The following is a 26,639-nucleotide window of genomic DNA, read 5'->3' as shown; positions in this document are numbered from 1 at the left end:
CACCGTGCGGCCCATTGTGGACTCTATTGTTAAAAAGAGCAGAGGTCTCCTGTCATATAGTGCATCTTTGACTGGTATTTTATGCAAGTCGCTCCCTAAAAAAGCAACCCTCATTAAGCCTGTCAAGGATTCTGTAGCTCACACCAGTGAGATGCTTTGCTTTCAGTGGACTTTTTTTCAAGCTGACAGCGCAATTGTCAAGTTGCTGCCCACAGGACTTTCTAAAGTGGGCTGTCTAATGAGGATGTCCCCCTGTGGTTGTGCAACGGATGCTATTCCAAATGTCTTTTTCCCCTTCCAAAACTAGCAGGAACACTATTTGTTTCTAGTTTGATCCTGGCTTCAGGCAGACTACTAATATTCACGATAGCCAAACATGGCCTTGAAATAGACGTCGCTGGCAGATAAGTGTGGAATCAGAGCAAAATGAGGCAACCACAAGCAGATTCTCCACGGCCTTCAGCTGTGAAATAAAAAATCTAATTAAGCCTTTCGGCATCCCGAGTCCGACTCCCCAGGATTACCCCATTGCTGCAATCCAAGCCCCAACCCTGGGAGAGAGTGATAACTAAACTCCCATAATCTGTGGTGGAAAGGGGGGGGGGGTGATGAAATCAGTGCAAAGCGACTGCAAGAACGGACAATGTCAGATGCGGTTATCAGCTAACAGCTAAATTACCTTCAGATCAGAGTCGCCCGAGCATTTCATTATTTTTCCACGTCCCAGCAGGGCGGCGCTCATACAGCCGCTGAGACGCCAGGGTGTTGCGGGGTGATAATGACTCCAAAAAAAAAAGATTTCATGCTGACTTTTCCCTAAACCACTCGCAATCCCCTTGTGCTTTGAAGTCAAATTAAAACTGTCTGTGGGGCAAACTGCAGACGGATGAACCCACAACTAGCCAAAACTTTATTATGGTACTTCTACTCCTCCGCAGGAATAATGACCCCTCAACACTACTGATCTTAAAGGGGACCTATGTAGTATAAGTATATCGCAGCTACACACAATAACAAGCACAGGAAGCTTTCTAGAGCTTTCAGAATCAGCACCTATTCCATGAAAACCTGTTTTAGTGTCCACTTTTAACATATATCCATATGTGGATTACGATGTTACTCAAGAAAAGATGTTACTTAAAATTACAACCCAGCAGTGCAGTCCTGTCATATAGAGGATCTTTGACTAGTGTTTTTACAATACGTACTTGGAAACAGCAGTGTAGTAAAAACAGCACAGCAGCCCTGTCACAGAGAGGAAAAAGTTACCAGTAATTTACCAGTAACTGATTATGGGATGCACTCAATTGTAATCTGATGCATGTTCAAATGAAATAAAACCATTACCATTATTTCTCAACAAAAAAAAACACAGTATCACAAAGATAGAACATCTCTTATATAGCGCTAACATTTACGCGCCAAAAGAACAGGGATCAAACCACGCCCCCAACCCCCCTAACATTAGTGTCCACCACAGTATAGCATTAAAAATATGGTAATGGTAATGGTAATGGTTTTATTTCATTTGAACATGCATCAGATTACAATTGAATGCATCACATAATCAGTTCACAGTTCCACATGTCCAAAAGGAGTAGGAAGAAGCAAAGCTTATTAAATCCAAACTCTCCATCTGGTACTTTTATAATCAGTAACTGTTACATTTGTTCACTTCCTGCTTTCCTAATATAGTTTTTTAATTTTAATTTTAATTTTAATTTTAATTTTAATTTTAATTTTAATTTTAATTTTAATTTTAATTTTAATTTTAATTTTAATTTTTATTTTTATTTTTATTTTTATTTTTATTTTTATTTTTATTTTTATTTTTATTTTTATTTTTATTTTTATTTTTATTTTTATTTTTATTTTTATTTTTATTTTTATTTTTATTTTCTCACATACCGAAGTAGGAGGTGATATGAGCATCCAATGCCATAATGGGTAAAATTTTAATTTTTAATTTAAATTAAAAATTTGTAATTACATTTTTTTTTTAATTAATTTTTTATTTTTTTTCATACAATTTTTTTTTTAGAATTTTTTGTTGTTTTTTTGTATATTTGTGACCCCCCGAAATGTATTGTTTCAATGTCTACACCGTCTGTTTGTATTTGCTGGTGCGTGTCCTTTCTGCTGTTAGCAAACAGCATGATTTTAGTTTTATTTAGGTTTTACTTATTGTGCACCACTAGCTAAAACTAAACATTTTAGTCAACAAAGTATAACAAAAACGCAATGAAAACCGATCCTGAGAGACGGTATGGATGTGTTCCGGTGTGCTGGCTGATTTATGATTCCGTGGTGGTAACACCTCCGGTATTCCAGATTCCCCTGCTCGCCTCTCATCCCAAGAGCAGACTGCGTTGCTGCCCCGAGATCGGATGCAAAGGCTCGTTAGGGATTCTTTGTCTAAATCAGCTTGTTTTTCTCTTGAGTCGTGTTTGTCCACGTCTGTTCGAGACACGGGGTTATCCCGCGAGCTTATTGGAGCACGACGTCACGGTCGATGCCTGGGGCGTTGGAAGGGCGGGGTAAAGAATCTTGGCCGGCCTTCAATGGCTCTTTCACTGTCACTTGGTGACAATGCATTTCTTCCATGCCATAAAGCAGATGCTGTATTATACGGCAGCACAAAAACTGTTTACCATGTGAAAGGCACTCCGGGATCAGGATGCCGACCACTGTGCCGAGCTTTTTCACTCGCCGCTCCACAGTGAGCATGCCGGGGAAGGAAAAGCAGACGGCTGCCATGGAGGAGGAAGTACTGCTGGTCTTGTTATTTTTTTATCATATACTGAAAAATAAACACTGGTAAACATGCTAGCCTCATTGACATGTTATCATCATTTAACACCCCTACAATCACCTTTACATTCTTACTCATGTATTTGATATAATAAGAGAAAATAAGACTGTTAATAAAACATTTTTAACATTAATAGAGTCCTCCAAGCATGAAGTAACACCCCTATATTCACCTTTACCCTTCTATTACCCATTGTATTGGACATAAGAGGAAATAAAACAGAAAACCCAATGTTAAAAATGTTTAAATGTGCTTTTTTTTTACATGATTAGAGCCCTGTAGACATAAAAATAACACCCCTATAGTCACCTTTACACTCCTATTATCAAATATAGTATACAGAATAACAGAAAATACAACATATAAGATATAGAAAACTTGTTGACAATCTTCCAAATACACTTTTGAACATTATTAGAGCCCTGGAGACATGAAATAACACCCCTATAGTCTCCTTTACACTCCTGTTATGCAATATAGTAGACATAATACGCATAAGACATGGAAAACTTGTTGACATCCTTTTGAATACACTTTCAACATTATTAGAACCCTCTAGACATGAAATAACATTTTCCCTTATGTCTGCTACATTGGCTAATAGGGTTGTAAAGGTGACTATAGGGGTGTTATTTCATATCTAGAGGGCTCTAATCATGGTAAAAAGTGGATCTAGAAGGTGGTAAACAGGTAATGCATGTCTCATTTTTCCTTACTATGTCTACTATATTGGGTAATAGGAGTATAAAGGTGACTATAGGGGTGTTATTTCATATCTAGAGGGCTCTAATCATGGTAAAAAGTGGATCTAGAAGGTGGTAAACAGGTAATGCATGTCTCATTTTTCCTTACTATGTCTACTATATTGGGTAATAGGAGTATAACGGTGACTATAGGGGTGTTATTTCATATCTAGAGGGCTCTAATCATGGTAAAAAGTGGATCTAGAAGGTGGTAAACAGGTAATGCATGTCTCATTTTTCCTTCCTATGTCTACTATATTGGGTAATAGGAGTATAAAGGTGACTATAGGGGTGTTATTTCATGTATAGAGCGCTCTATTCATGTTCCAAAGTGTATTTAGAAGGTGGTCAACAAGTTTTGCCACGGCCGCCGCCATGTTTTGATTCTGAGTAGTGGTGTGGCGTTCGTGAACGAAGGGGTCAAAAGAACTATTTCTTTTTTGCGAACGAATGAACCGCCCATAAAATACCCGTTCAGTCCGCCGGCCGTTTTGTTCATGACCGACACAGCACTAGTTGGTGGGCTGTTGAGTCGGAACCAACATGAACATGAGTGAACGGACTGACTCGACGGCCCCTAAATGGAAGAAAATGGATTCAACCAGCTGTGGAAAAGCAGCATAGTCCCGCCTCTCAGCGGGATTCAAAGCACTCGAGTCGAGTGAGGCCTTGAAAGCACCTTCAGTAAAAAGTCCGGTGGATCAGTCAACCCTGATTATAGCTTAGATCCTTTTCCTGTCGCCAAATGCCACTCTTGAGGTTTTAGGAGCTCTTTGCAATGTCATGTGGTGATTCAGTCATGTCAAGGACACGCATCGATCATGTCAAGAGCTCGGGTGGAAATGGAGGTGACTGCGTTGTACACGCAACAGGTTGAAAAAATACACCATTACAGGAAATAGGAAGCGGGGGGGTGACGCTGAGCTTAATGGAGGTCTACAGAGTGCATTCCCACATCCATTTTCACAAAAACATTTGAAAGGAATTTGCTGGGAGGGTTTCCAATAAAGAGCTAATGGCTCCTGTGATCAATAAGAACCGTTTGTTGTTTTTTTTTTTTTTGCCTTACGGGATCGGGCACTGGATCAGTCCACTTGGGTACAGTTGGGAAATTAGTCTAGTAGTCATTCTGGAGTCACTCTCGGAGTCAACCGTAGAGTAGTTAGCTTTGGGCTTCATTTGAGCGATTCCGAATCAACCCTGCGAATGAATGGATGAATGTCTTTGTACAAACATTGTTAATTTTCAGTTGATCCATAGTCTCCTCTTGGATAAAATGTCTTCTTGCCTTACTGGTAAATACAGGAAGTACACATTCCGAGTGTCTGGTTTGTGACTGATTTTTTTGGGGGCAGTTTCTACAGTGAAAGTAAAAAGTTTTTTTTAGTTTTAATTTTTATTTTTTTATTTAAATTTTTTGTATTTATTTATTTATTTTAGGTAATTGCCTTATGCAATATTTTAGCTGTTTGAAGTATTTGTGATTTTAGAAATAAGGAGTTAGTATGTTCTCTGTAGGCGGCATTATGAATTATCCTTACTGACCTTTTTTGCAGTACATTTAGCGAGTGAAGATTGCTTTTATAGTTATTATCCCATATTTTCCACACAATAAGTAAAATATGGTAGAACCAGAGAGCAATAAAGAGTGTGGAGTGATTTCTGATTTAGAGCAAATTTTGCTTTGTTCAATATTGAAATATTTCTGGCCACCTTATGTTGTATATTTATTTATTTATATTTATAAGTTTTGAGCTTAATTGCTTGTTTTGTGTTTTTTTTTAGATATATATTTTTTAATATGGTTCATGCAGATTATATTTTTAGAAGGAAGAAAAAAATATCGCAATAATATAGTTATCACACTAATTACCAATATGGTGCAGCCCTACTTTCAATTATTTAATGCTATCACTTTGTCAAAGGCAACCTGTGCTGCAGGGATGTGTGTATTTGGCAGCCGATCCAGACGGATGCGTGGCTGAATTATTGATGCAGTGTAAATCCAATCTGCCTCATGGCAGGTGTGCTTTTCTCCGATGTGGGTTTTGTGTTGTTTTTTTTTTGTGTGCTGCTGTAATTAAAAGACGCACACATGACCTGCGTTGTCCATGCAAACATTCCAATGGAAAAAACTTTCCGTCTCGGAGAATACTTCCATATACACTTTTCTTTACTGCCACAAAGTTGTTCAGTGTCTCAGCCTGAGCACGGTGTGGTTGCATATCTGGATATCTGGGTTGTCAGAAAATGTAGGAGGAGGTTTATTAGCAGCAGAAGGAGCACAGCTGGGTGAATGACTGTGGGCTCTTCCTTTACTGGCTATGGAATAGATGCAACTAACTGGGCATGGCTGTTTTGTGCTGCATTAGTAAATAGTGGCGTCCACTTACAGGAAGTGATATTGTTTTGGATCACTAAGGAAATTCACATGTAGCTACTGCAAAAAATAGGGGTGTGAACTGAGGGGTGCACTGAGGACGATTCAATACACATCTCGATGCACTGCCAGCGATACGATACTTGGTAATGGTAATGGTAATGGTTTTATTTCATTTGAACATGCATCAGATTACAATTGAGTGCATCCCATAATCAGTTCCCAGTTCCACATGTCCAAAAGGAGTAGGAAGAAGCAAAGCTTATTAAATCCTACCCCTCCATCTGGTACTTTTACAATCAGTAACTGTTACATTTGTTCACTTCCTGCTTTCCTAATATTTTAATTTTAATTTTAATTTTAATTTTAATTTTAATTTTAATTTTAATTTTAATTTTAATTTTAATTTTAATTTTAATTTTAATTTTAATTTTAATTTTAATTTTAATTTTAATTTTAATTTTTATTTTTATTTTTATTTTTATTTTTATTTTTATTTTTATTTTTATTTTTATTTTTATTCATTCATTTTCTACCGCTTTTTCCTCACGAGGGTCGTGGGGGGTGCTGGAGCCTATCCCAGCTGTCGGCTAAGAGGCGGGGTACACCCTGGACTAGTGGCCAGCCAATCACAGGGCACATATAGAAAAACAACCATTCACACTCACATTCATGGACAATGGACAAGTCAATTTGGAGTCGCCAATTAACCTAGCATGTTTTTGGAATGTGGGAGGAAACCGGAGTACCCGGAGAAAACCCACGCATGCACAGGGAGATGGCCACAGGGTGGGATTGAACCCGGGTCTCCTATCTGTGAGATCTGCGCGCTAACCACTCGATCGCCGTGCAGCCTTATGTAAATAGAATGAGGGCTACCCATGAAAATAGCTAAAATGCTAACATGTTAACATTAGCTTGTTAATAATACTAGCATACTAACTGTTAACACTGAAAATAGCTTTGAATATAGCTTTGAAAATAGCAACAAAGTGAACGTTGCATGTTAGCATGCAAGCAATGCTAGCTGTTAGCATGCTAGTGTTAATAATATATAATATTATATATAATATTATGTATAATAATAATAATAATAAACAATGAATTGTCTTTTTAAAATGTCTGCTTTTAAAGGGGAACTGCATTTTTTGTGGAATATTCCCCATCATTCCCAATCTTTATGTGAAACATGAACATATTTTTCTTTCTTTTTTCTGTGAATCCTAGCACAAGAAAACTAGTTAATATGAGCTAACAAAGGATGCTAAAGCCCTAAAAAAACAGCAACAGTGTGCTATTTACAACCCTGACTTGTATATTAACCAAGCTACAGTGATATTATTATTAGCTAACATGAAAAATGATATTTATCTCACAGACTAACATGCCTTGCTAACCGCTAGTCTCAGCGTCACTCAGAGATGGAAGAGTGGATACCTAGCGCTCAGTTTTGTTAGAAAGACTCAACAAGATGCCTGGTTGCCGTCAGGTCTTGTGCTGGAAGATACAGCCATCCCATTGAAAGCGGACATAATGTTTTTGTTGTTGCTAAAACTAGCATAAGTATGTGTATTAGATTAGAACTATGACATGTTATTATCAGTGTACGTGTTGGATAGATATCAAACCATGCAACATTATGTGCACATATATTTTTTCATGCAGCATATCATGCAGTTTTAGCATGTACTAGCTATGTAGCATATTTGGCTTCATTGTGTTTGTTTTGTTTTGCTGGCAGCTGGCTTGTTGTTGGATGACTGGTAATACGCTCGCTGCAGAATCCTGTCTCAGTGATGCTCTTGCTGGACAAATAGACACAACACACAACACACACACACACACACACACATACACACATACACACTTTCCGATAGCTTCACTGGCCTTTTCACTTTCGCTCCCCTCGTTTGCTCCTCGCCTCAGGCTCGGTCTTCCTCTCTTTTATGTCAGAGTCTCCCTCCCTCTGCATGTTTATCTCTCTGCAGCAACAGTGCTATGCTGCCGGGCGTTCACTCCCTCACGTGCATCACACCACACTGCCAGCTACACTGTTTTAACAATCCGTGTGGGCATGGAACTGTGTGACTGCTGAGACGAGCGTGGGCGTACTTTTTGTATTAGCATTCTTGGCACAAAATAACTTTTGGACAATTTTTCCACACAAGAAGGTCAACTGATCCTAACATTTCTCCAAGCAGCATATCATGCAGGGTGTTATATATGATATAATATTTTAATGTATCATTTATTATATTATATTTATATTATATATATATTAATTATATATATTATATATACTTATATATTTTATTCTAATATTATATTATTAATATTTTATTTTATAATTTTATATATTATCATATATTATTATATATTATCACTGGGATGGCTGTGTCTTCCAGCACATGACATATGCCCGCACCTTGTTTAGTCTTTGTAGCTAAACCGAGAGCTAAGTATCTATCTTCCGTCTGAGACTTCTTTCTTCTTTTAATGAGGGAGAAGGTATAGATCATTTTGAGGATTTTAACAAGATAATTCTTTTTTTTTCTTTTTTTGTGTAAAAAATATTATTCAAAGAGTATCATTAATTTTAATTTATTTTATAATTTATTTTAAATTTAAAAAGATGATTGATGTGATAATTGCAATTGTTTTAATAAAATTATTATTACTATTATTATTATTATTTCTTATGATTATTTCTTCCCCATATACACACAAAATCACACATACAATAATATATTGTAACTAAAAGGCCCACAAATAATCAAAATAAATAATAAAATATAATAATAATAATAATAAAACAATTGCAATTATCACAATTATTTTATGTTTTTTAATTACAAATAATAATAATTTAATAATAAAAAATTCCTTTAATGTATTCAAATGATACTCTTTGAATAATGTTTTTTCCACAAAAAATATATCTTTTTTTAAAATCCTCAAAAAATAGGCAAGAATCTAAACAGTTACAGTATATTATTGTATGTGTGATTTTGTGTGTATATGGGGAAGAAATAAGAAAGAAATAATAAAATATAATAATAATAATTGTATTAAAACAATTGCAATTATCACAATTATGTTATCTTTTTAATTTAAAATAAATTATAATATAACAATTAAAGATCCCTTTAATGTATTCAAATGGTACTCTTTGAAAAATCTTTCCACAAAAATAAATTTAAAAAAGAATTATCTTGTTGAAATCCTCAAAATGACATCCACACCTTCTCCCTCATTAAAAGAAGAACAACAAACAACAACAAAGTGTTGTTTTTGTCTCATATTACATTTATGGGAAGTTATTACATTTACAGATTTTCACTTTCCCATGTATGTAATAATTTTCTGCAAATGTAATATTTTTACATTTTACATTTTTGAAAATTCAGAATTACATTTGCAGTAGGCAAATGTTACTACGTTTGTGGGAAATTTATTACATTTGTGGGATTATTACATTCAAAGCTGCAGATTTGTATTACGTTTGTGGGCAGTTATTACGTTTGCGGGTGTAACAGGATCCAATATTTTCATTTGTTCTGTTGTTTTCTTTGCGGGTTTCACATTTTTCAGTTAGCCTGCTTCATGCTATTAACTGTACATTAAAGCTGGCTAGCATTAGCCATTTCGCTTATGTTCAAATGCTCTACAACACATTTTGTAACAAACATTTAGCAGTCAGCTGTTTACTCTAGCAACTTTCTAAACTCTTTACAGCCGTTAAAATATAAATTATCTCTACTTTGTACTAACCTGTGGTACAGAATAAGGAAGACAATCCACGATGACTTGACATGTATATTCACCCTCAGGATTTATTCTTCCTCTGTCGTTTTGTCACCTACTCTATACCACCATCGCTGCTAGCACCCCCTAGTGGACCGTACGGTATTACACCCAAACGCCAACAATGGAGATATGGTTATTTTAGAAATAAACATATAAAAAAATAGTAGGGTGTTTTTTTTTTCTTTTACAACTGAATTTTTTATGTATGACATAAAATATTACTACTCTTAAATGCTCTAACCATATTTATGCATTTTAAACAGTTTTTTTTTTTATCTTTTATGTACCTTACACATTGGTATGTTATGTTTTGGGGCTTTTTCTTATTCTATAGCAAGCTTATTATTTTACTTAGGATTCATCGCGCCAATTTCAAAGCAGGTGGCGATATTTCAACTAAGCCTAATTGTTAGAGGCTAAATAAAAGTTGAAAACGTACCCTTGTTATGATGTGGTGGCGGGTGCTGGGACTACGTGTGTTGCTGGGTCCTCCGGCAACACATAGCTGCCTGCATGCCTGTCTGTAAATCGTGTGGCGGAAAAATATATCGGCGAACCCACGCGTGTGTCGGCCGATACCGATTCAAGTAAAGAACGCAAATATCGGCCGGATATATCCTTAATCCATAGTACTTGCAAGCAGCATATCATGCGGTGTCTTGCATATAGGACATTATCAAATGAATAGCAGTGCAAAGGGCTGCCATTTTGGATCCAGCTGCTGTATTGGATGTTGTAGATTGTGCTGTAAGCGAGTAGGACAGGAGGTTTCTGCTGTTAAGTTGGACTATTGTGCGTTATCCAATAGCGTGAGGGGGGGGGGGGGGGGGGGGGTCTTGCATTGAAAAAGAAATACGATACAGGGCGACACCAGAGGTCCTTAACTTAAGGGATGGTCTGCTGCGTGTGTGTGGTAAATCTTCCACCTTTTGTCTCTTTTTTTTTTTTTTACCGCCTCCCTCTCTCACGCTTTCTCTTCTTCTGTCCTTCTCATCTTCCGTCCATCAACATGTTAACACTCCTGCCCTGTCAATGAGCCTCCGTGGCACTATGGAAACCGCTCACCAGGCATTGTTTACCACGACGTCTTTGTATGTACGTGTGTGCATGGGCGGGGCTCAAAGATCGTGTTTGGTTTTAAAAACCAGAGGAGAGGTCGAGCTGCTCTCAATGGCTGTCTTGCTGTAATTCATGTAAATTCCCTCAAGATCCCGACCGCTTTTTTGTTTTTTGTGCATCTTTTTCTGCTTGGAACTCGACAGTACCCCCCCATCTCCTTCTGTTTTTTGCTGGAGGGCACAGCTTTTATCATTGAGTCCTACCAGCCAGAACTCATTTAGAATGGCGTGTGTACTATTATATATACATACATATATACATATATATATACTATATCATGTCTTATTGTCTAGTTGGGTCATGGCAAGCAGCATATCATGTACTATCTTGAATAAACATGTCGTATTTGTTTATCAAGCGGCATATCATGCAAACATGTTCACACACAAGAAGTTTCAGCCTAGTCCTTGGCATGAACTTTCCCTGTGTTCGAAAATTCCATTGGAACGATTGTCCTTTTATTGACGTCCAAACAAAGAGCGAGGAGGTCGCCCGTCCCGTCCCAGTGTGAGTTTGACGGAGCAATGGGCCGGCGGGGATTGGGAGTCAGTGTGCAGAAATAATAGCCATTCGACTTGCTCCTTCACGCCACTCGCTTCCATGAAATATTGCCCTTTGACTCATTTCACACGATAATCCATACTCTTCTCCGCTATCCATCATCTGCTGGGGCGTATGAATGCGCTTATTTAGCATACATTCTTCAAATCTATGGTCTCTTACTTGCTGAGGAAGCTTAAGGTGCTGATAGGAAAAAGCACATCATTTTTTTTCCTGTATTATCTTATTTGTCCTGATCTTTTTTTATTAGCAGCATATCATGCACTCTCCTATTTCACATGATTCACATCATTTGTAGGCTCTATTTGGGCACGTGTCTATTTTGAGTAGCATATCATGCACCCTCACCAGGCTAGTTTTGTGCACATTTTGAGTCCTATATCTTTATTTGTTTTCTTCCTGGGTAATAAATAGCATGGACTATCTTCGTGACATGGTGACCTCATTTGTTGATTTGTCCTGATTGTTTTTTTTTTATTAGCAGCATATCATGCACTCTCCTATTTCACATAATTCACATCATTTGTGTTGTGTTGTCCTTCTGTATGTTTCTGATGTAACAACATGACACTTCCATTTTGTATTTTTAGGAGCAGCAAGCTGCATATCATACACTCTGGTATAGGCTCTATTTAGGCACTTGTTTATTTTGAGTAGCATATCATGCACCCTCACCAGGCTAGTTTTGTGCTAGTCCTATATCTTCATTTGTTTTCTTCCTGTGTAATAAATAGCATGGATTATTTTCAATAAAATACCTCATATCCATATCAAAGCATGTGGAGTAAATGTTCTTTTTTTAAAAAAGCAAGCGGCATATCACGCACTATCTTGAATAAACATGTTGTATATGTTTAGCAAGCGGCATATCATGCACTATCTTGAATAAATATGTTGTATATGTTTAGCAAGCAGCATATCATACACTCTCTTCTCCTGATGTCCAGTGTGTAGACACTTTAGGTCCTATTTCTTTTTTTTTTTTCCATGGAGTCAATGTGTCAAAATCATCTCTTTTCCAATAATGGAGTGTGTATTATTGTTATTATGTGTGATGGACCACGTGCTTTACGGGGATGGTGTTACATCTTCTCTGCTTTTGTAGTAAGAGGAGCGTTATTTAGGGTGGGGCGCTGAGTGTAGTGACTCTTTCAAAGGGATGGCCTCCACCATTGTTGCCCTTTGCAACCATAGCTAACGTGCCTCAAAAGGCCTTTCTGCACATCTATTCTTTTAAAGTGGGTTGAAGGTAATACCGGAGTGGAATAGGCAATAAATGAGCCTTTTTTTCTGGGAGGGGGTTGGATTGCATAGGGACATCTGCTGCGTGGAGGTGAGCACTTTCACTCCCTGTGTCAGACTGGATGGGAAAGGAAGTCGTTAGGATGTAGCTGGAGGCCTCTTTTTTAGTCATGGAGTTGACCATTGATGTTGCCTTCATGCTCTTGCAGAAAAATTGGAATATTCAGTGTCCAAACAAAGAATGCCACCCAGTAACTGTCTTCATACGATAGCAGGAAATGTTTAACCTGGCATTGTGGACGAACAAAAGCTTCTTTTAATCCCACTGTGATAGGCTCAGGGGAGGAACTGGGTGGGTGGAGGGGTGTGTCAAAAAAAGGGGGGAGGGGGCGTGTTTTGAGAGGGAATCCGCTCTTGTCCCGCTCTCCTGTCAGTCACTCGGTCACCACCGACGCAATCCAGGAGTTCACAAGCCGCTGGGGATTATTACAGATGACCTCTAGCTGTGCGGATTTATTTCAGAGTAAAATACAAGGTGATGTATTTATTTATTTGTTATTCATCTCAGTCCAAACAGGAAGTCACATGGCCAGGAATGACACTGATTGATGCTGTGTTATTGGGATCTTTGCAGTTTTGTGAGCTTGAACATGTGTTTGTTTGTTTATGGCAGTACACACAAGTTAGTGGTAGTACTGCAGATAATACTAGAATACAAAACTGTACCATGGAACCTTTGAGGTTGAACTTTCCATCTCTGTGTGGAGTTTGCATGTTCTTTCTGTGCGTGTTTGGAGTTGTGTCCAGGTAATGGTAATGGTAATGGTTTCATTTAATTTGAACATGCATCAGATTACAATTGAGTGCATCCCATAATCAGTTCCCAGTTCCACATGTCCAAAAGGAGTAGGAAGAAGCAAAGCTTATTAAATCCTACCCCTCCATCTGGTACTTTTACAATCAGTAACTGTGACATTTGTTCACTTCCTGCTTTCCTAATATAGTTTTTATTTTTATTTTTATTTTTATTTTTATTTTTATTTTTATTTTTATTTTTATTTTTATTTTTATTTTTATTTTTATTTTTATTTTTATTTTTATTTTTATTTTTATTTTTATTTTTATTTTTATTTTTATTTTTATTTTTATTTTTATTTTTATTTTTATTTTTTCATTTAATTTTTTTATTTTTATTTTTTGTCACGTACGAAGTACGTGGTGATATGAGCATCCAATGCCATAATGGGTACCACAGTAAGTGTCAATATAGTGATATATATAGCACATCATGACTGGTTCAAGACTCTTCATCCTTGTATTATGGCATTATGAATTATCCTTACTGACCTTTTTTTGCAGTACATTTAGTGAGTGAAGATTGCTTTTATAGTTATTATCCCATATTTCCACACAATAAGTAAGATATGGTAGAACCATAGAGCAATAAAGAGTGTGGAGTGATTTCTGATTGAGAACAAATTTTGCTTTGTTCAATATTGAAATATTTCTGGCCACCTTATGTTGTATATTTGTAATATGAGGTTTACAGCTCATATTTTGATATATTGTGATCCCAGAAATGTATTGTCCTTCACCCTTTCAATGTCTACACGCATGATTTTAGTTTTATTTAGGTTCAAGGACAATTACTCAAGGACAGGTACTCCAGCTTCCTGACGCATTCCAAAATCAAACCTCGGAATTAGTGTTGGGCAATATGGAACAACTTCACACTATTTTTTAGGACATATATACACAATATAATGATATCAAAAATTCTTATATTTATTGATGTAATACATCAATGGACAATGTAGGACAATGTAGTCACCCATGCAGTTCCACCTTTATGGAAGATGATTTTTATGACATGTTTATTTTATTTACAGTCAGAAATAGGGCAAACTGGGCTCTTATTTTGAAGTGTGTTATTGAGTTCTTCACTAGTGTCGATGGTATGCTGGAGCCTATCCCAGCTATCTGAGGTGAGAGGTACAGCATCTGTCTGACAATACCAAGAATTTGGCTGTAAATGATAATTTTTTTATACCTTTATTTCATCTCCACCCCCCCCCCCCCCCAAAAAAAAATGGTAATAACACGATATGAATCAGTGGAGCCGTGATTAGCGCTTTAGCGTTTCATTACCTTGTTTGGATAATGCCAAAGGTTACCAGAGACCTCCATGGTATCACAGCAGCTGCTTGGAGCGTGTGCCCGAATACAGTGCACCTTGCTGGGCCACATCAGGTGCCTCCTCCCCCTCTATACTCTGGTTCTCCTGGCTAGTAGTAGCTAGTAGTAATATCATGATTTTTTAACCAGTCCTTCATACCGCCGGGTGTGCATTAGGGCTGAGTTAAACGATTATTTCGGAAATCGATTAATCTAGAAAATAGTTTTTCGATGCATTGATTAATCCCTGAAAGTCCCTGATTAGTCCCTGAAAACATAAACATGTGCACAGGTTAATAAAAATACTATATTGGGTAATAGGAGTGTAAAGGTGACTATAGGGGTGTTATTTCATGTCTAGAGGGCTTTAGTGGTAAAGAATATATATATTTAGAAGGTGGTATACGTGGTTTCTATGTGTTATTTTCTCTTATTATGTCTACTATATTGGGTAATAGGAGTGTAAAGGTCACTATAGGGGTGTTAGTTCATGTTTAGAGGGCTTTAATGGTAAATATATATATATATTTAGAAGGTGCAAAGTGCAAAAAGGTCACTATAGGGGTGTTATTTCATGTTTAGAGGGCTTTAATGGTATATATATATATATATATATATATATATATATATATATATATATATATATATATATATATATTTAGAAGGTGCAAAGTGCATTTAGATGTTGTAAACATGTTTTCTATGTCTTATTTCTTCTTATTATGTCTACTATATTGGGTAATAGGAGTGTAAAAGTGACTATAGGGGTGTTATTCCATGTCAAGAGGGCTCTAATTATGTTACAAAGTGCATTTAGATGTTGTAAACATGTATTCTATGTCTTATCTCTTCTTATTATGTCTACTATATTGGGTAATAGGAGTGTAAAGGCGACTATAGGGGTGTTATTTCATATCTAGAGGGCTCTAATCATGGTAAAAAGTGGATCTAGAAGGTGGTAAACAGGTAATGCATGTCTCATTTTCCCTTACTATGTTTACTATATTGGGTAATAGGAGTATAAAGGTGACTATAGGGGTGTTATTCCATGTCAAGAGGGCTCTAATTATGTTACAAAGTGCATTTAGATGTTGTAAACATGTATTCTATGTCTTATTTCTTCTTCTTATGTCTACTATATTGGGTAATAGGAGTATACAGGTGACTATAGGGTTGTTATTTCATATCTAGAGGGCTCTAATCATGGTAAAAAGTGGATCTAGAAGGTGGTAAACAGGTAATGCATGTCTCATTTTCCCTTACTATGTTTACTATATTGGGTAATAGGAGTATAAATGTGACTATAGGGGTGTTATTTCATGTCTAGAGGGCTCTATTCATGTTCCGAAGTGTATTTAGAAGGTGGTAAACAAGTTTTGCCGCGGTGTTTTGATTCTGAGTGGTGGTGGGGCATTTGCGAACAAATGGGTCAAAAGAACTATTTCTTTTATGCGAACGAATGAACCGCCCATAAAATGTCATCGATGATGTCGACATGTCGTAGCAGCCCTAGTGTGCATAGACTCGTGTCTGCTTTTGTTGTTAAGTTGTTAAGTTTTGTTGGCTTTCTCTAATGCATTCAACTACGGTTGCTTTGTGTGCTCAAATGGTACCCAAACAATTTACTTGAAGGACACTTAAACACTTCACAAGTGGAGTCACAGACTTCCTTAGCCATGGATTCCATCGTTAACATTTTACGCTTTTAGCATACAAATTGTAAAACACGTTTACACGAAAAGATTGCATTCCTTTTTTACTACATGTCCTCATTTAGTCACATTAACCCACTATGGAGCATGGAAAACCTGGATATGCCAAGCAGCATATCATGCACTATCTTGAATAAACATGTATTTGTTTAGCAAGCAGCATATCATGCACTATCTTGAATAAACATGTCATATTTGTTTATCAAGCGGCATATCATGCACTATATTGACCTGCAGCTTTTTTTTCCTGCAGATTGAAGGACGGAAACCAGACGGGTCAGAGGAGGACTTTTCTGGTCAGTTTCTTTTTTTTTTTGCTTTTTGTCTTACTCTGCAACATCATCATTTTCCAAAAACACAGCGGCCTTTCGGAACCAATTGTTCCTTTCTGCGTATGTGTCACCCCCCCCCCCCTTTCCCGAACCCGCCCCCCCTCCAATCCATGTACCATCACACAAGCATCAATCTGTGTGCGGGCGCTGGCGAAGGTCTCATCCTGTCTGTTTCAGTCTACTTCCTCCATGATGCTGATGTATTCATATCAACAGATGCATATGGTTACCATGGTAACCACCCTCTCATCTTTGGCCATGGCTGACTCAGATGCTTGGAAAGTCTAACTGAGATGGCTGATACGGATATTGTGTGAAATGATACCACTGATGAGCAATACCGATATGACAGCTGATGGAAAATCCATATGATACGGATGTGGATGATACTGATATTACCGGTGATACCAGATTGATAAGCACTTTTAATGGGCCTTGTTGGTATGATATCAGATGGATAATAAACAGTCATGGATGATACTGATGAAGTACCAGTACCAGTACCACTTTCTTCCAGTACATTGTCTTGTCATAATATTATGACTTTATTCCCATAAGATTTGGACTTTATTCTCTTGAAGCACTACAAGCTTTTCCGCCAGCTGTGACTAATTTTTCAAAAATGACAACTTTATTTGTTCTTTTTTGTTTTGCATAAAATAACATCTTTTTCCTTGCTACTGAAATAACAGAAGCTATTTTCTTTCTTGTTAGAATGTGACATTGTACGTTTTCTTCTCATTTTAGAATAACTTTATTCTCATAATATGTTTACTTAATTCCTCTTTTTTCCATTTTTTTAATATTTCAGCTTTTTTGGTAATTTTTTATCTTATAATTATGAATTTATTCCCATAATATTTGGACTTTATTCTCATAACACTAGAATCTTTTCCACCATCTAATTTTTCAAAAATGAAAACTTTATTTGTTCTTTTTTTGTTTAGCATAAAATAACATCTTTTTCCTATGCTTCTAAAATGATAAAATATTTTTGTAAAATGTTGTAAAACTTTTTTCTTGTTAGAATGTGCCTTTTTCACATTTCTTGTCATTTTATAATAGCTTTATTTTCATGATATGTTGATTTCATTCCTCTTTTTTTCATTTTTTCTTGTATTTCTTTTATCTTGTAATTATGAATTTATTCCCTTAAAATATTTGGACTTTATTCTCATAACACTTGAAGCTTTTCCGCCAAATCATTTTTCAAAAATGACCATTTTATTTGTTCTTTTTTGTTTAGCATGAAATAACATATTTTTCTTATGCTACTAAATTGATAAAATATTTTTCAATAATTTTGTAATTTTTTTTTCTTGTTAGAATGTGACTTTAATTTCTTTAAAAACTTTATTTTCATAATATGTAGACTTCATTTCCATTGTCCCCTAATTTTAAAAAAAGTATTTTATTTTTCCTACAACTTCAATAACATTAACAACTTTATTCTCATAATATGTTGAATTCATTCCTTTTTTTCCAATTTTTTTTTCAAATATTTCAGCTTTTTTGGTAATTTTTTTAATCTCGTAATTATGAATTGGGATGGTGGGAATGATGGGGAATCGATATGATAGCCGTGATGGATGATACTGATATTGCCTGGTGATACCAGATTGATAAGCTTTTTTAATAGGCTCTGTTCGTATGATATCAGATGGATAATAAACAGTCATGGGTGATACTGATGAAGTACCAGTGATGAGAAATACTGATATGGTATTGGTAATACGGATATAGTATATGATATCATTTAGATGAGGACAGGTGATCGGTAATATAGATATATGATATCAGTGCCAAACAACACTGATCGGCGATACTCAATTAATAGCACATAACACTGTTGATAATACTTTTATGATATGATACCAGTGATGAGCAATACTGTACTGATATGATATCAGTGACTGGCAATATTGATAACGTGTATCGGTCATTCTCTCACTTTCTCTCTTGTCACCGCTTGTTATGTGTGAATGGCCGCTTCAATAGCGGCACCGCTTCAGGCCACAGAGGCTGAGTCTACACTTTCCAATGGGCCGGCTCGCACGGGGCTCCGAGTTTGCTGTTTGAAACCCGGCCAGGCGTGAAACAGGGCATTGTGGCCGCATTCAGCGCCGCGGTGGAGGAGAGGCTGCCGAGGTGTTTGTTTTGATGCCTCGTGGCTGAGAGCCACGGCGCTGCAGACAGATGACATATAAGTCACATGACTTTTGCATCTGATGACAAAACGTTTTCCAGCGAGGCCAACATGGTTATCTTACATCTTTATAACTTGATATAATACTTATTCTTATTCAAATACAAAAAACAACTTTTCCCCTTTAATATTTTGACTTCAGTATCCAAAAATTTTTATTTATTTATTTATTTATTTTTTCCAAATATTTCAGCTTTTTTGGTATTTTTTTTAAATCTCGTAATTATGAATTTATTCCCATAATATTTGGACTTTATTCTCATAACACTAGAAGCTTTTCTGCCAACTAATTCAATTTTTTTTTATTCATATTTTTATTTAAAAATTTTTAATTCAAAAATCGAATTCAAAAATGACAACTTTATTTGTTCTTTTTTGTTTTGCATAAAATAACATCTTTTTCTTATGCTACTGAAATGATAAATAAAACGTTATTTTATTTTGTTCTTCAATAACATATTTTTTTGTATAATATTTCAACTATTTCCTCATAATATTACTTTCAACTTTCTTTTAGTATATTTTCTTGTCATAATATTATGACTTTATTCCCATAATACAGTGTGGCCACACTGTACCCCCCCCATTGGAGCTTAGTGGGGAATTGTCTTTTTCCCTTCCCCTCTCCAAAGTGTCCAAAGTGCAGCTCGGGGGCCATTTGTGGACCATTCTAAAAATATATTCATTCATTCATTTTCTACCACTTATCCTCACGAGGGTTGCGGAGGATGCTGGAGCCTATCCCAGCTGTCTTCGGAGCCCCGGACGGGGGGCCAGCCAATCACAGGACACATATAGACAAACAACCATTCACACTCACATTCATACCTATGGACAATTTGGAGTCGCCCGAAGTCAGCTGGGATTGGCTCCAGCATATCCCTGCATCCCTAATGAGGATAAGCGGCATGGAAAATGCATTCTTTGCATCTGTTGTTCTTTTCATTCATTCATTTTATACCGCTTATCTTCACAAGGGTTGCAAGGGGTGCTGGAGCCTATCCCAGGTGTCTTCGGGCGAGAGGCGGGGTACACCCTGGACTGGTGGCCAGCCAATCACAAGACACATATCGACAAAATTCATACCTATGGACAATTTAGAGTCGCCCGAAGTCAGCTGGGATAGGCTCCAGCATATCCCCGCGTCCTTAATGAGGATAAGCGTCATAGAAAATTAATTCTTTGTTGTTCTTTTCATTTATTCATTCATTCATTAATTTTCTACCGCTTATCCTCACGAGGGTTGCAAGGGGTGCTGGAGCCTATCCCAGCTGTCTTCTGGCGAGAGGCGGGGTACACCCTGGACTGGTGGCCAGCCAATCACAGGGCACATATCGACAAAATTGATGCCTATGGACAATTTGGAGTCGCCCCCCGAAGTCAGCTGGGATAGGCTCCAGCATATCCCCGCGTCCTTAATGAGGATAAGCGGCATAGAAAATGCATTCTTTGCATCTGTTGTTCTTTTCATTTATTCATTCATTCATTCATTTTCTACCGCTTATCCTCACGAGGGTTGCAAGGGGTGCTGGAGCCTATCCCAGCTGTCTTCTGGCGAGAGGCGGGGTACACCCGGACTGGTGGCCAGCCAATCACAGGGCACATATCGACAAAATTGATGCCTATGGACAATTTGGAGTTGCCCGAAGTCAGCTGGGATAGGCTCCAGCATATCCCTGCATCCCTAATGAGGATAAGCGGCATAGAAAATGCATTCTTTGCATTTGTTGTTCTTTTCAGGAGAAAAAACCAGAGAAGTTCTATTATATATGATATGAGTTATTTAGTATTTTCAAACTTGTGTTTTGTGCCGTTCATTGTGCAAATGATGTGATTTAGATTTTTCCCACACTTTGAAAGCACCATTGTTTGTGTCCTGTGTGAGTGAAATTGGATGGTGCGCTTCTTTTAGAAAGCAGCGGAGGGGAAATGATTTGTATTCACCTGCAGCATCTCAATGGCTGAAGGAGGAGGAGGACAGGGGGCGGGGGCTGGGGCTGGGGGTGGCTGTATCGTGCTTTCTTTATGTGTTCATGGACACACACACACACACACACATTATACTGTGGTGTCTATCAGTCATGTAAAGTGGACACCAGGTGACAGCTCCTTCTTCCACGTTGGCGCACAAAAGAGACAAAGTAGACCCGGGGACGGGCGGTAATGAGCAAGTCCTCTAGCAGTGTTCCATGTAAGACCAGCACGGTGTGTGGGGACGCCTTTGGGAGACAATGGAGGCTTGGAGAGCCTCTCTTTGATTGAGTTTCCTGCCACCGAGGCCTCATTGTGGAGTGGGATCTGTGGATTGGGGGGGAAGACCCCCCAATGTTTTTTAATAACCCGCCATTGGCTGGCGACCAGTGCCCAAAGTCAGCTGGGATAGGCTCCAGCGTAGCCCTGTGACCCTAGTGAGGTTAAGCAATGTAGAACATGGACGGTTGGAAGCACCAGTCACAGATCCACAGATCCTCTATTAGACAAGAGCACTCTGCTGTTTTTGAGGCTGTGATGCAACAACGCCATCCTCTTAATCACATGACGCCATCGTCACACTAGAACAGGGCTTCCCAAATAATAGTATCATATACAGTATTACATACTGTATTGCATACTGTATCACATACTGTATCACATATTATTATACATATTATTTTATTGTAAAATGTTTTTTGCACGATTAAAAAAAAATATTTATAGGCCTAAGTAATAACCTATTGAGAATATGATTATTATTATTATTAATAATTATAAAATATAATAAAAAAGATTACGGTTAGGGCTAGGGTTATAATAATAATATTTTTATTGTTATTATTATATTTTATAATTAATAATAATAATAATCTCAATAGGTTATTACCAAGACCTATAAAGATTTTTTAATTGTGCAATAAATATTTTACAATAAAAATAATTTAAAAAATTATATGTATAATAATATGTGATACTGTATGTTATAGTGTATGTGATACAGTATGTGATACAGTATGTGATACTCTTATGTGATACTCTATGTGATACTATTATGTGATACAGTATGTGATACTGTGTATGATACTGTTATGTGATACTGTATGTGATACAGTATGTGATACTATATATGATACTGTTATGTGATACTGTATGTGATACAGTATGTGATACTATTATGTGATACAGTATGTCATACTTTATATGATGCAGTATATGATGGACTCTATGTGATACTGTATGTTATACAGTATGTGATACAGTATGTGATACTATTATGTGATACTGTATGTGATACTCAATATGATACTGTTATGTGATACTGCATGTGATACAGTATGTGATACTATTACGTGATACAGTATGTGATACTGTATGTGATATTGTACGTGATACAGTATGTGATATTGTATGTGATACAGTATGTGATACTGTATATGATATTGCATGTGATACAGTATGTGATACAGTATGTGTTATTGTATGTTATACTGTTATGTGATACAGTATGTGATAGTGTATGTGATAGTGTATGTGATATTGTATGTGATATTGTATGTGATACTGTTATGTGATACTGTATGTGATACTGTATGTGATATTGTATGTGATACAGTATGTGATACAGTATGTGATACAGTATGTGTTATTGTATGTTATACTGTTATGTGATACAGTATGTGATACAGTATGTGATAGTGTATGTGATAGTGTATGTGATATTGTATGTGATATTGTATGTGATACTGTTATGTGATACTGTATGTGATACTGTATGTGATATTGTATGTGATACAGTATGTGATACAGTATGTGATACTCTATGTGATATTGTATGTGATACTGTATGTGATACTCTATGTGATATTGTATGTGATACAGTATGTGATACTCTATGTGATATTGTATGTGATACTGTATGTAATATTGTATGTGATACAGTATGTGATACTGTGGTCGCATTCAATGAAACAAAGCATCCCTTGTAGACCGGAGTGTATCAGGAGTATAGAAAGTGTTTTCTGGAACCCCCCCTTGTTGTCTTCATTGTTAACCCCGCCTCCGCGACCCCCCAGGAAGTGATCTTGTGCTGGTTGGCGTTTCCCCTTGACTGTGATTGTGTTTTGTTGCGGTGCTAAGCTTGTGGTCAAATCTCCGTATTGGGAGAGACTAAGCCTTCCGCTGATGGCAAACTCCTCTTTTGTACTTCTCACTGCAGGTGGGGGGGCAGGGGGGGCACACACAAACTTTCACATGGAGGACATGACTAATACGTGAAGTTTGACTTCTTTATTATGAGTGTCTCTCTCACTTCAACATGTTAGCTTATCTGAACCATATCCGTCTTCAAAGTCACAGCGGTATCTGTATCGCTTTGAAAAAAAAAAAAGATATCGTGCTTCTGTTGTATTTTGAGTATGCATGGATAGTCCACCTTCCCTCCCGCCTCGGAGGGATTTACTTCTCTTGCTGGAAATTGGTTTTATGTTGATGACTTTTCCAAGACTGCAGCTCAGAGTCCACCATGTGTAACAATAGAAAGCTTACTTATGCAATGAGGAAAGAAGAAGTGTTAAAAAAATAATCATCTATATTCCTATGCGTTTTTCATATATGAACTTGATTTGAAGATTCTGTAAGGGTTTCCGGTTGGTCAGTTGGTAGCCATGCGTTACTGTACAGATGCTATTTTTCTGCTGATGTGTGCTGTTGGTTTTTTGGGTGAGAGAAATGGGATCCCAATTTTTCTAATGAGCCAAAGTTTCACCCCTCATGTGTAACGTTGTTTCTTTTTAGGCCAAAATGTAGGGAAAAGTACTTAGAAGAATGTATTATTGATGCGATAAAACCAAATTTATTGGTGTGAGAAAAGGGATCCCAGAAGTTCATGTTGATTTTCTTTTTCCAGCAAATTTTATTACCACTTTTTCTAATAAGTCAAATTTGAATCCCTGGTGGGGGTTTTTTTTTGGGTGAAAAAGCATGTGGAAGAATGTGATCAAATTGCAGTTTTTGGTGAGAGAGAAGGGATCCCACAAATTATTTTTTACCGCAATTTTTCCAATAAGCCAAATTAGAATCCCTGGTGTTCTTTTTTTGGTGAAAAAGCATGTGGAAGAATGTGATCCAACTGCAGTTTTTGGTGAGAGAAAGGGGATCCCAGAAATTAATTTTTACCGCAATTTTTCTAATAAGTCAAATTAGAATCCCTGGTGTGTGTTTTTTTTTGGTGAAAAAGCATGTGGAAGAATGTGATCCAACTGCAGTTTTTGGTGAGAGAAAGGGGATCCCAGAAATTAATTTTTTACTGCAATTTTTATAATAAGCCAAATTAGAATCCCTGGTGTTGTTTTTTTTTTGGGGGGGGGGGGGGGTGAAAAAGCATGTGGAAGAATGTGATCCAACTGCAGTTTTTGGTGAGAGAAAGGGGATCCCAGAAATTATTTTTTTCTGCAATTTTTCCAATAAGCCAAATTAGAATCCCTGGTGTTGTTTTTTTTTTTTGGGGGGGGGGGGGGTGAAAAAGCATGTGGAAGAATGTGATCCAACTGCAGTTTTTGGTGAGAGAAAGGGGATCCAAAAAATTCCTTTTTACTGCAATTTTTCAAATGAGCCAAAGTTCCATCCCTTCCGGTGATGTGTAGCTTTTTTTTTTTTTTTGGGGACGAAAATATAAGAAAAAGCATTTTGTAAAATGTGTTATTAAAGAATATGATATTGAACATTTTGGGTGAGAGAAAAGGGATCGCAGAAAATTCAGTTGCCACTGAATTTTACCGCCATTTTTCATCCAGTTTCATCCAAGGAGTAGTTGAACGGTCCAAAGGGGGCATTCTCTTCATTGAGGGATTGTTTTTGAACCCTTGGGGCTGCCCCCACCCTCCCAACAACTGACTTATAGAACAACCTCCGCTGTTCCGCCATAACCGTTTAATGGCACATAGAAATGGAGAACATAGAGAAGCAATCAGCAAGCGCACTAAAATATAAAACCCCTCCGGCCGTATCTCATAGCCATGCGGAGGGTGTTCATCTGGGTCCCCGTGGTGGCCCCTCAGAGGTCCACGAGGCAGCGATTGCACCGCTGACTTCATTACGGGACTTTAATAGGGTGCTCGCTTTGAGAGGCTTTTGTCATAATCGTTGTTATTTTTATCACATTGGCCATTGTGGTAGTGTTGCATCACTACTAGCTAGCATGTATTGCTAGCGTTTTAGCTACAAGATGAACACAATGAGCTTGTTTTCCCAGCATCTAAGTAGAAATCATCACTTCAAACTATCACCATCAGAAAAAAAAATATAATACTAAATAATAGTGGTTAGCGCACAGGCCACACAGCTAAGAGACCCGAGTTCGATTCCACCCTCGGCCATCACTGTGTGGAGTTTGCATGTTGCAAGTGGTGTCTTTTTCATTAAAAACGTTTCCATTTTTATAGGTATAAAATTACATAAAACACTTACACACACATTAAACACTAGCATGCTAACAGCTACCATTGCTTGCATGCTAACAGTAACGTTCACTTTGTTGCTATGTCCAAAAACAAAAATCAAACATCATCTTGATTACCGACCCCCTCCACCCACGCACCCCCCCAGCCCCCCCACCCTGGCTTTTTGTCAATATATAAATGGTGACTGTTGTTTCTCACTATAACACAACTTATTTTTTGTTATATTTTGACGTTATTCTTGGAAAATTACAGCTGTTTTTTTTATATATATATATATATTTCAACTCGCAGTCGAGAGTGTTCCGCCAAAAGCTGCACGTCTGATAAAAATCAGGGAGGACATTTTTCCACTGACAGGCCAATTTTTTGTGAGTAGATGAAGCCAACAGATGAAGGAAATGTTCTGCTTCAAATAGAAATTCTACCAGTCACAAGTTTAGAGACACTTCCCCATTCAATAACATAACATAACGTCTTTAAACGTTTGTGTCTCAGCAAATCATTCCCAGCACATACAGATATTTGACACTATGCTACTAAAACCTTATGGGGTCCCTCAGGGGTCTATTTTGGGCCCACTTTTGTTCACTATATACATATATCTATACACTGACTTGAAAACTTTGCAATGCCAATCAACATTTTCAAACGCATGAAGAGCTAGCTAAAGATTTGCCATTTTTGGAATGAAATCACTCTATGAGGAGGTTCCCTACAGCCACAGCTGTATACAGTATGGCAATCTTTGTCTTTGTTTTTTGTTCATTGTAAACAAAAGAATGGCAAGTGTAACAACCAGGAAGCGCAACCAACATTCTAAAGCACATGCAGAGGTACAGAGGGTGAACACATAAAAATATCAGGTAGTTTCCTACAGCCGCAGCTGGAAATGGCAGTGTTTTTTCTTTGTTTTCTTTCTTCTCTGTAAACAACAATACAGCACGTGTAACAACCAGGAAGCGCAATCGGCATGTAGAGATTGATACAGATGCCAAGTCAACACAAAACACATCAGAAGGTTGCCTACAGCCGCAGCTGTATACAGTATGGAAATGTTTTTCTTATTTTTTTTTTGTTCATTGTAAACAAAAGAATGGCAAATGTAACAACCAGGAAGCG

At 37.2% G+C, this 26,639-nt stretch overlaps 1 protein-coding gene across 14 annotated transcripts in view; it reads left to right on the top strand.

Annotated features, from left to right (window-relative positions):
* Positions 1-26,639, top strand: part of LOC131138918 (neuronal cell adhesion molecule-like) — an 80,052-nt gene that overhangs the window by 14,788 nt on the left and 38,625 nt on the right. For all 14 annotated transcript variants that reach the window (XM_058088286.1, XM_058088288.1, XM_058088291.1 and 11 more), the window contains exon 2: positions 16,805-16,847. The gene's annotated coding sequence lies outside the window, so the exon portion shown is untranslated. The remainder of the gene's footprint in view (positions 1-16,804; positions 16,848-26,639) is intronic.

This window comes from Doryrhamphus excisus, chromosome 11, assembly GCF_030265055.1.
Source record: "Doryrhamphus excisus isolate RoL2022-K1 chromosome 11, RoL_Dexc_1.0, whole genome shotgun sequence".
In the NCBI taxonomy this organism is placed as follows: Eukaryota; Metazoa; Chordata; class Actinopteri; order Syngnathiformes; family Syngnathidae; genus Doryrhamphus; species Doryrhamphus excisus.
This window is presented reverse-complemented; position numbering and strand designations above follow the sequence as displayed.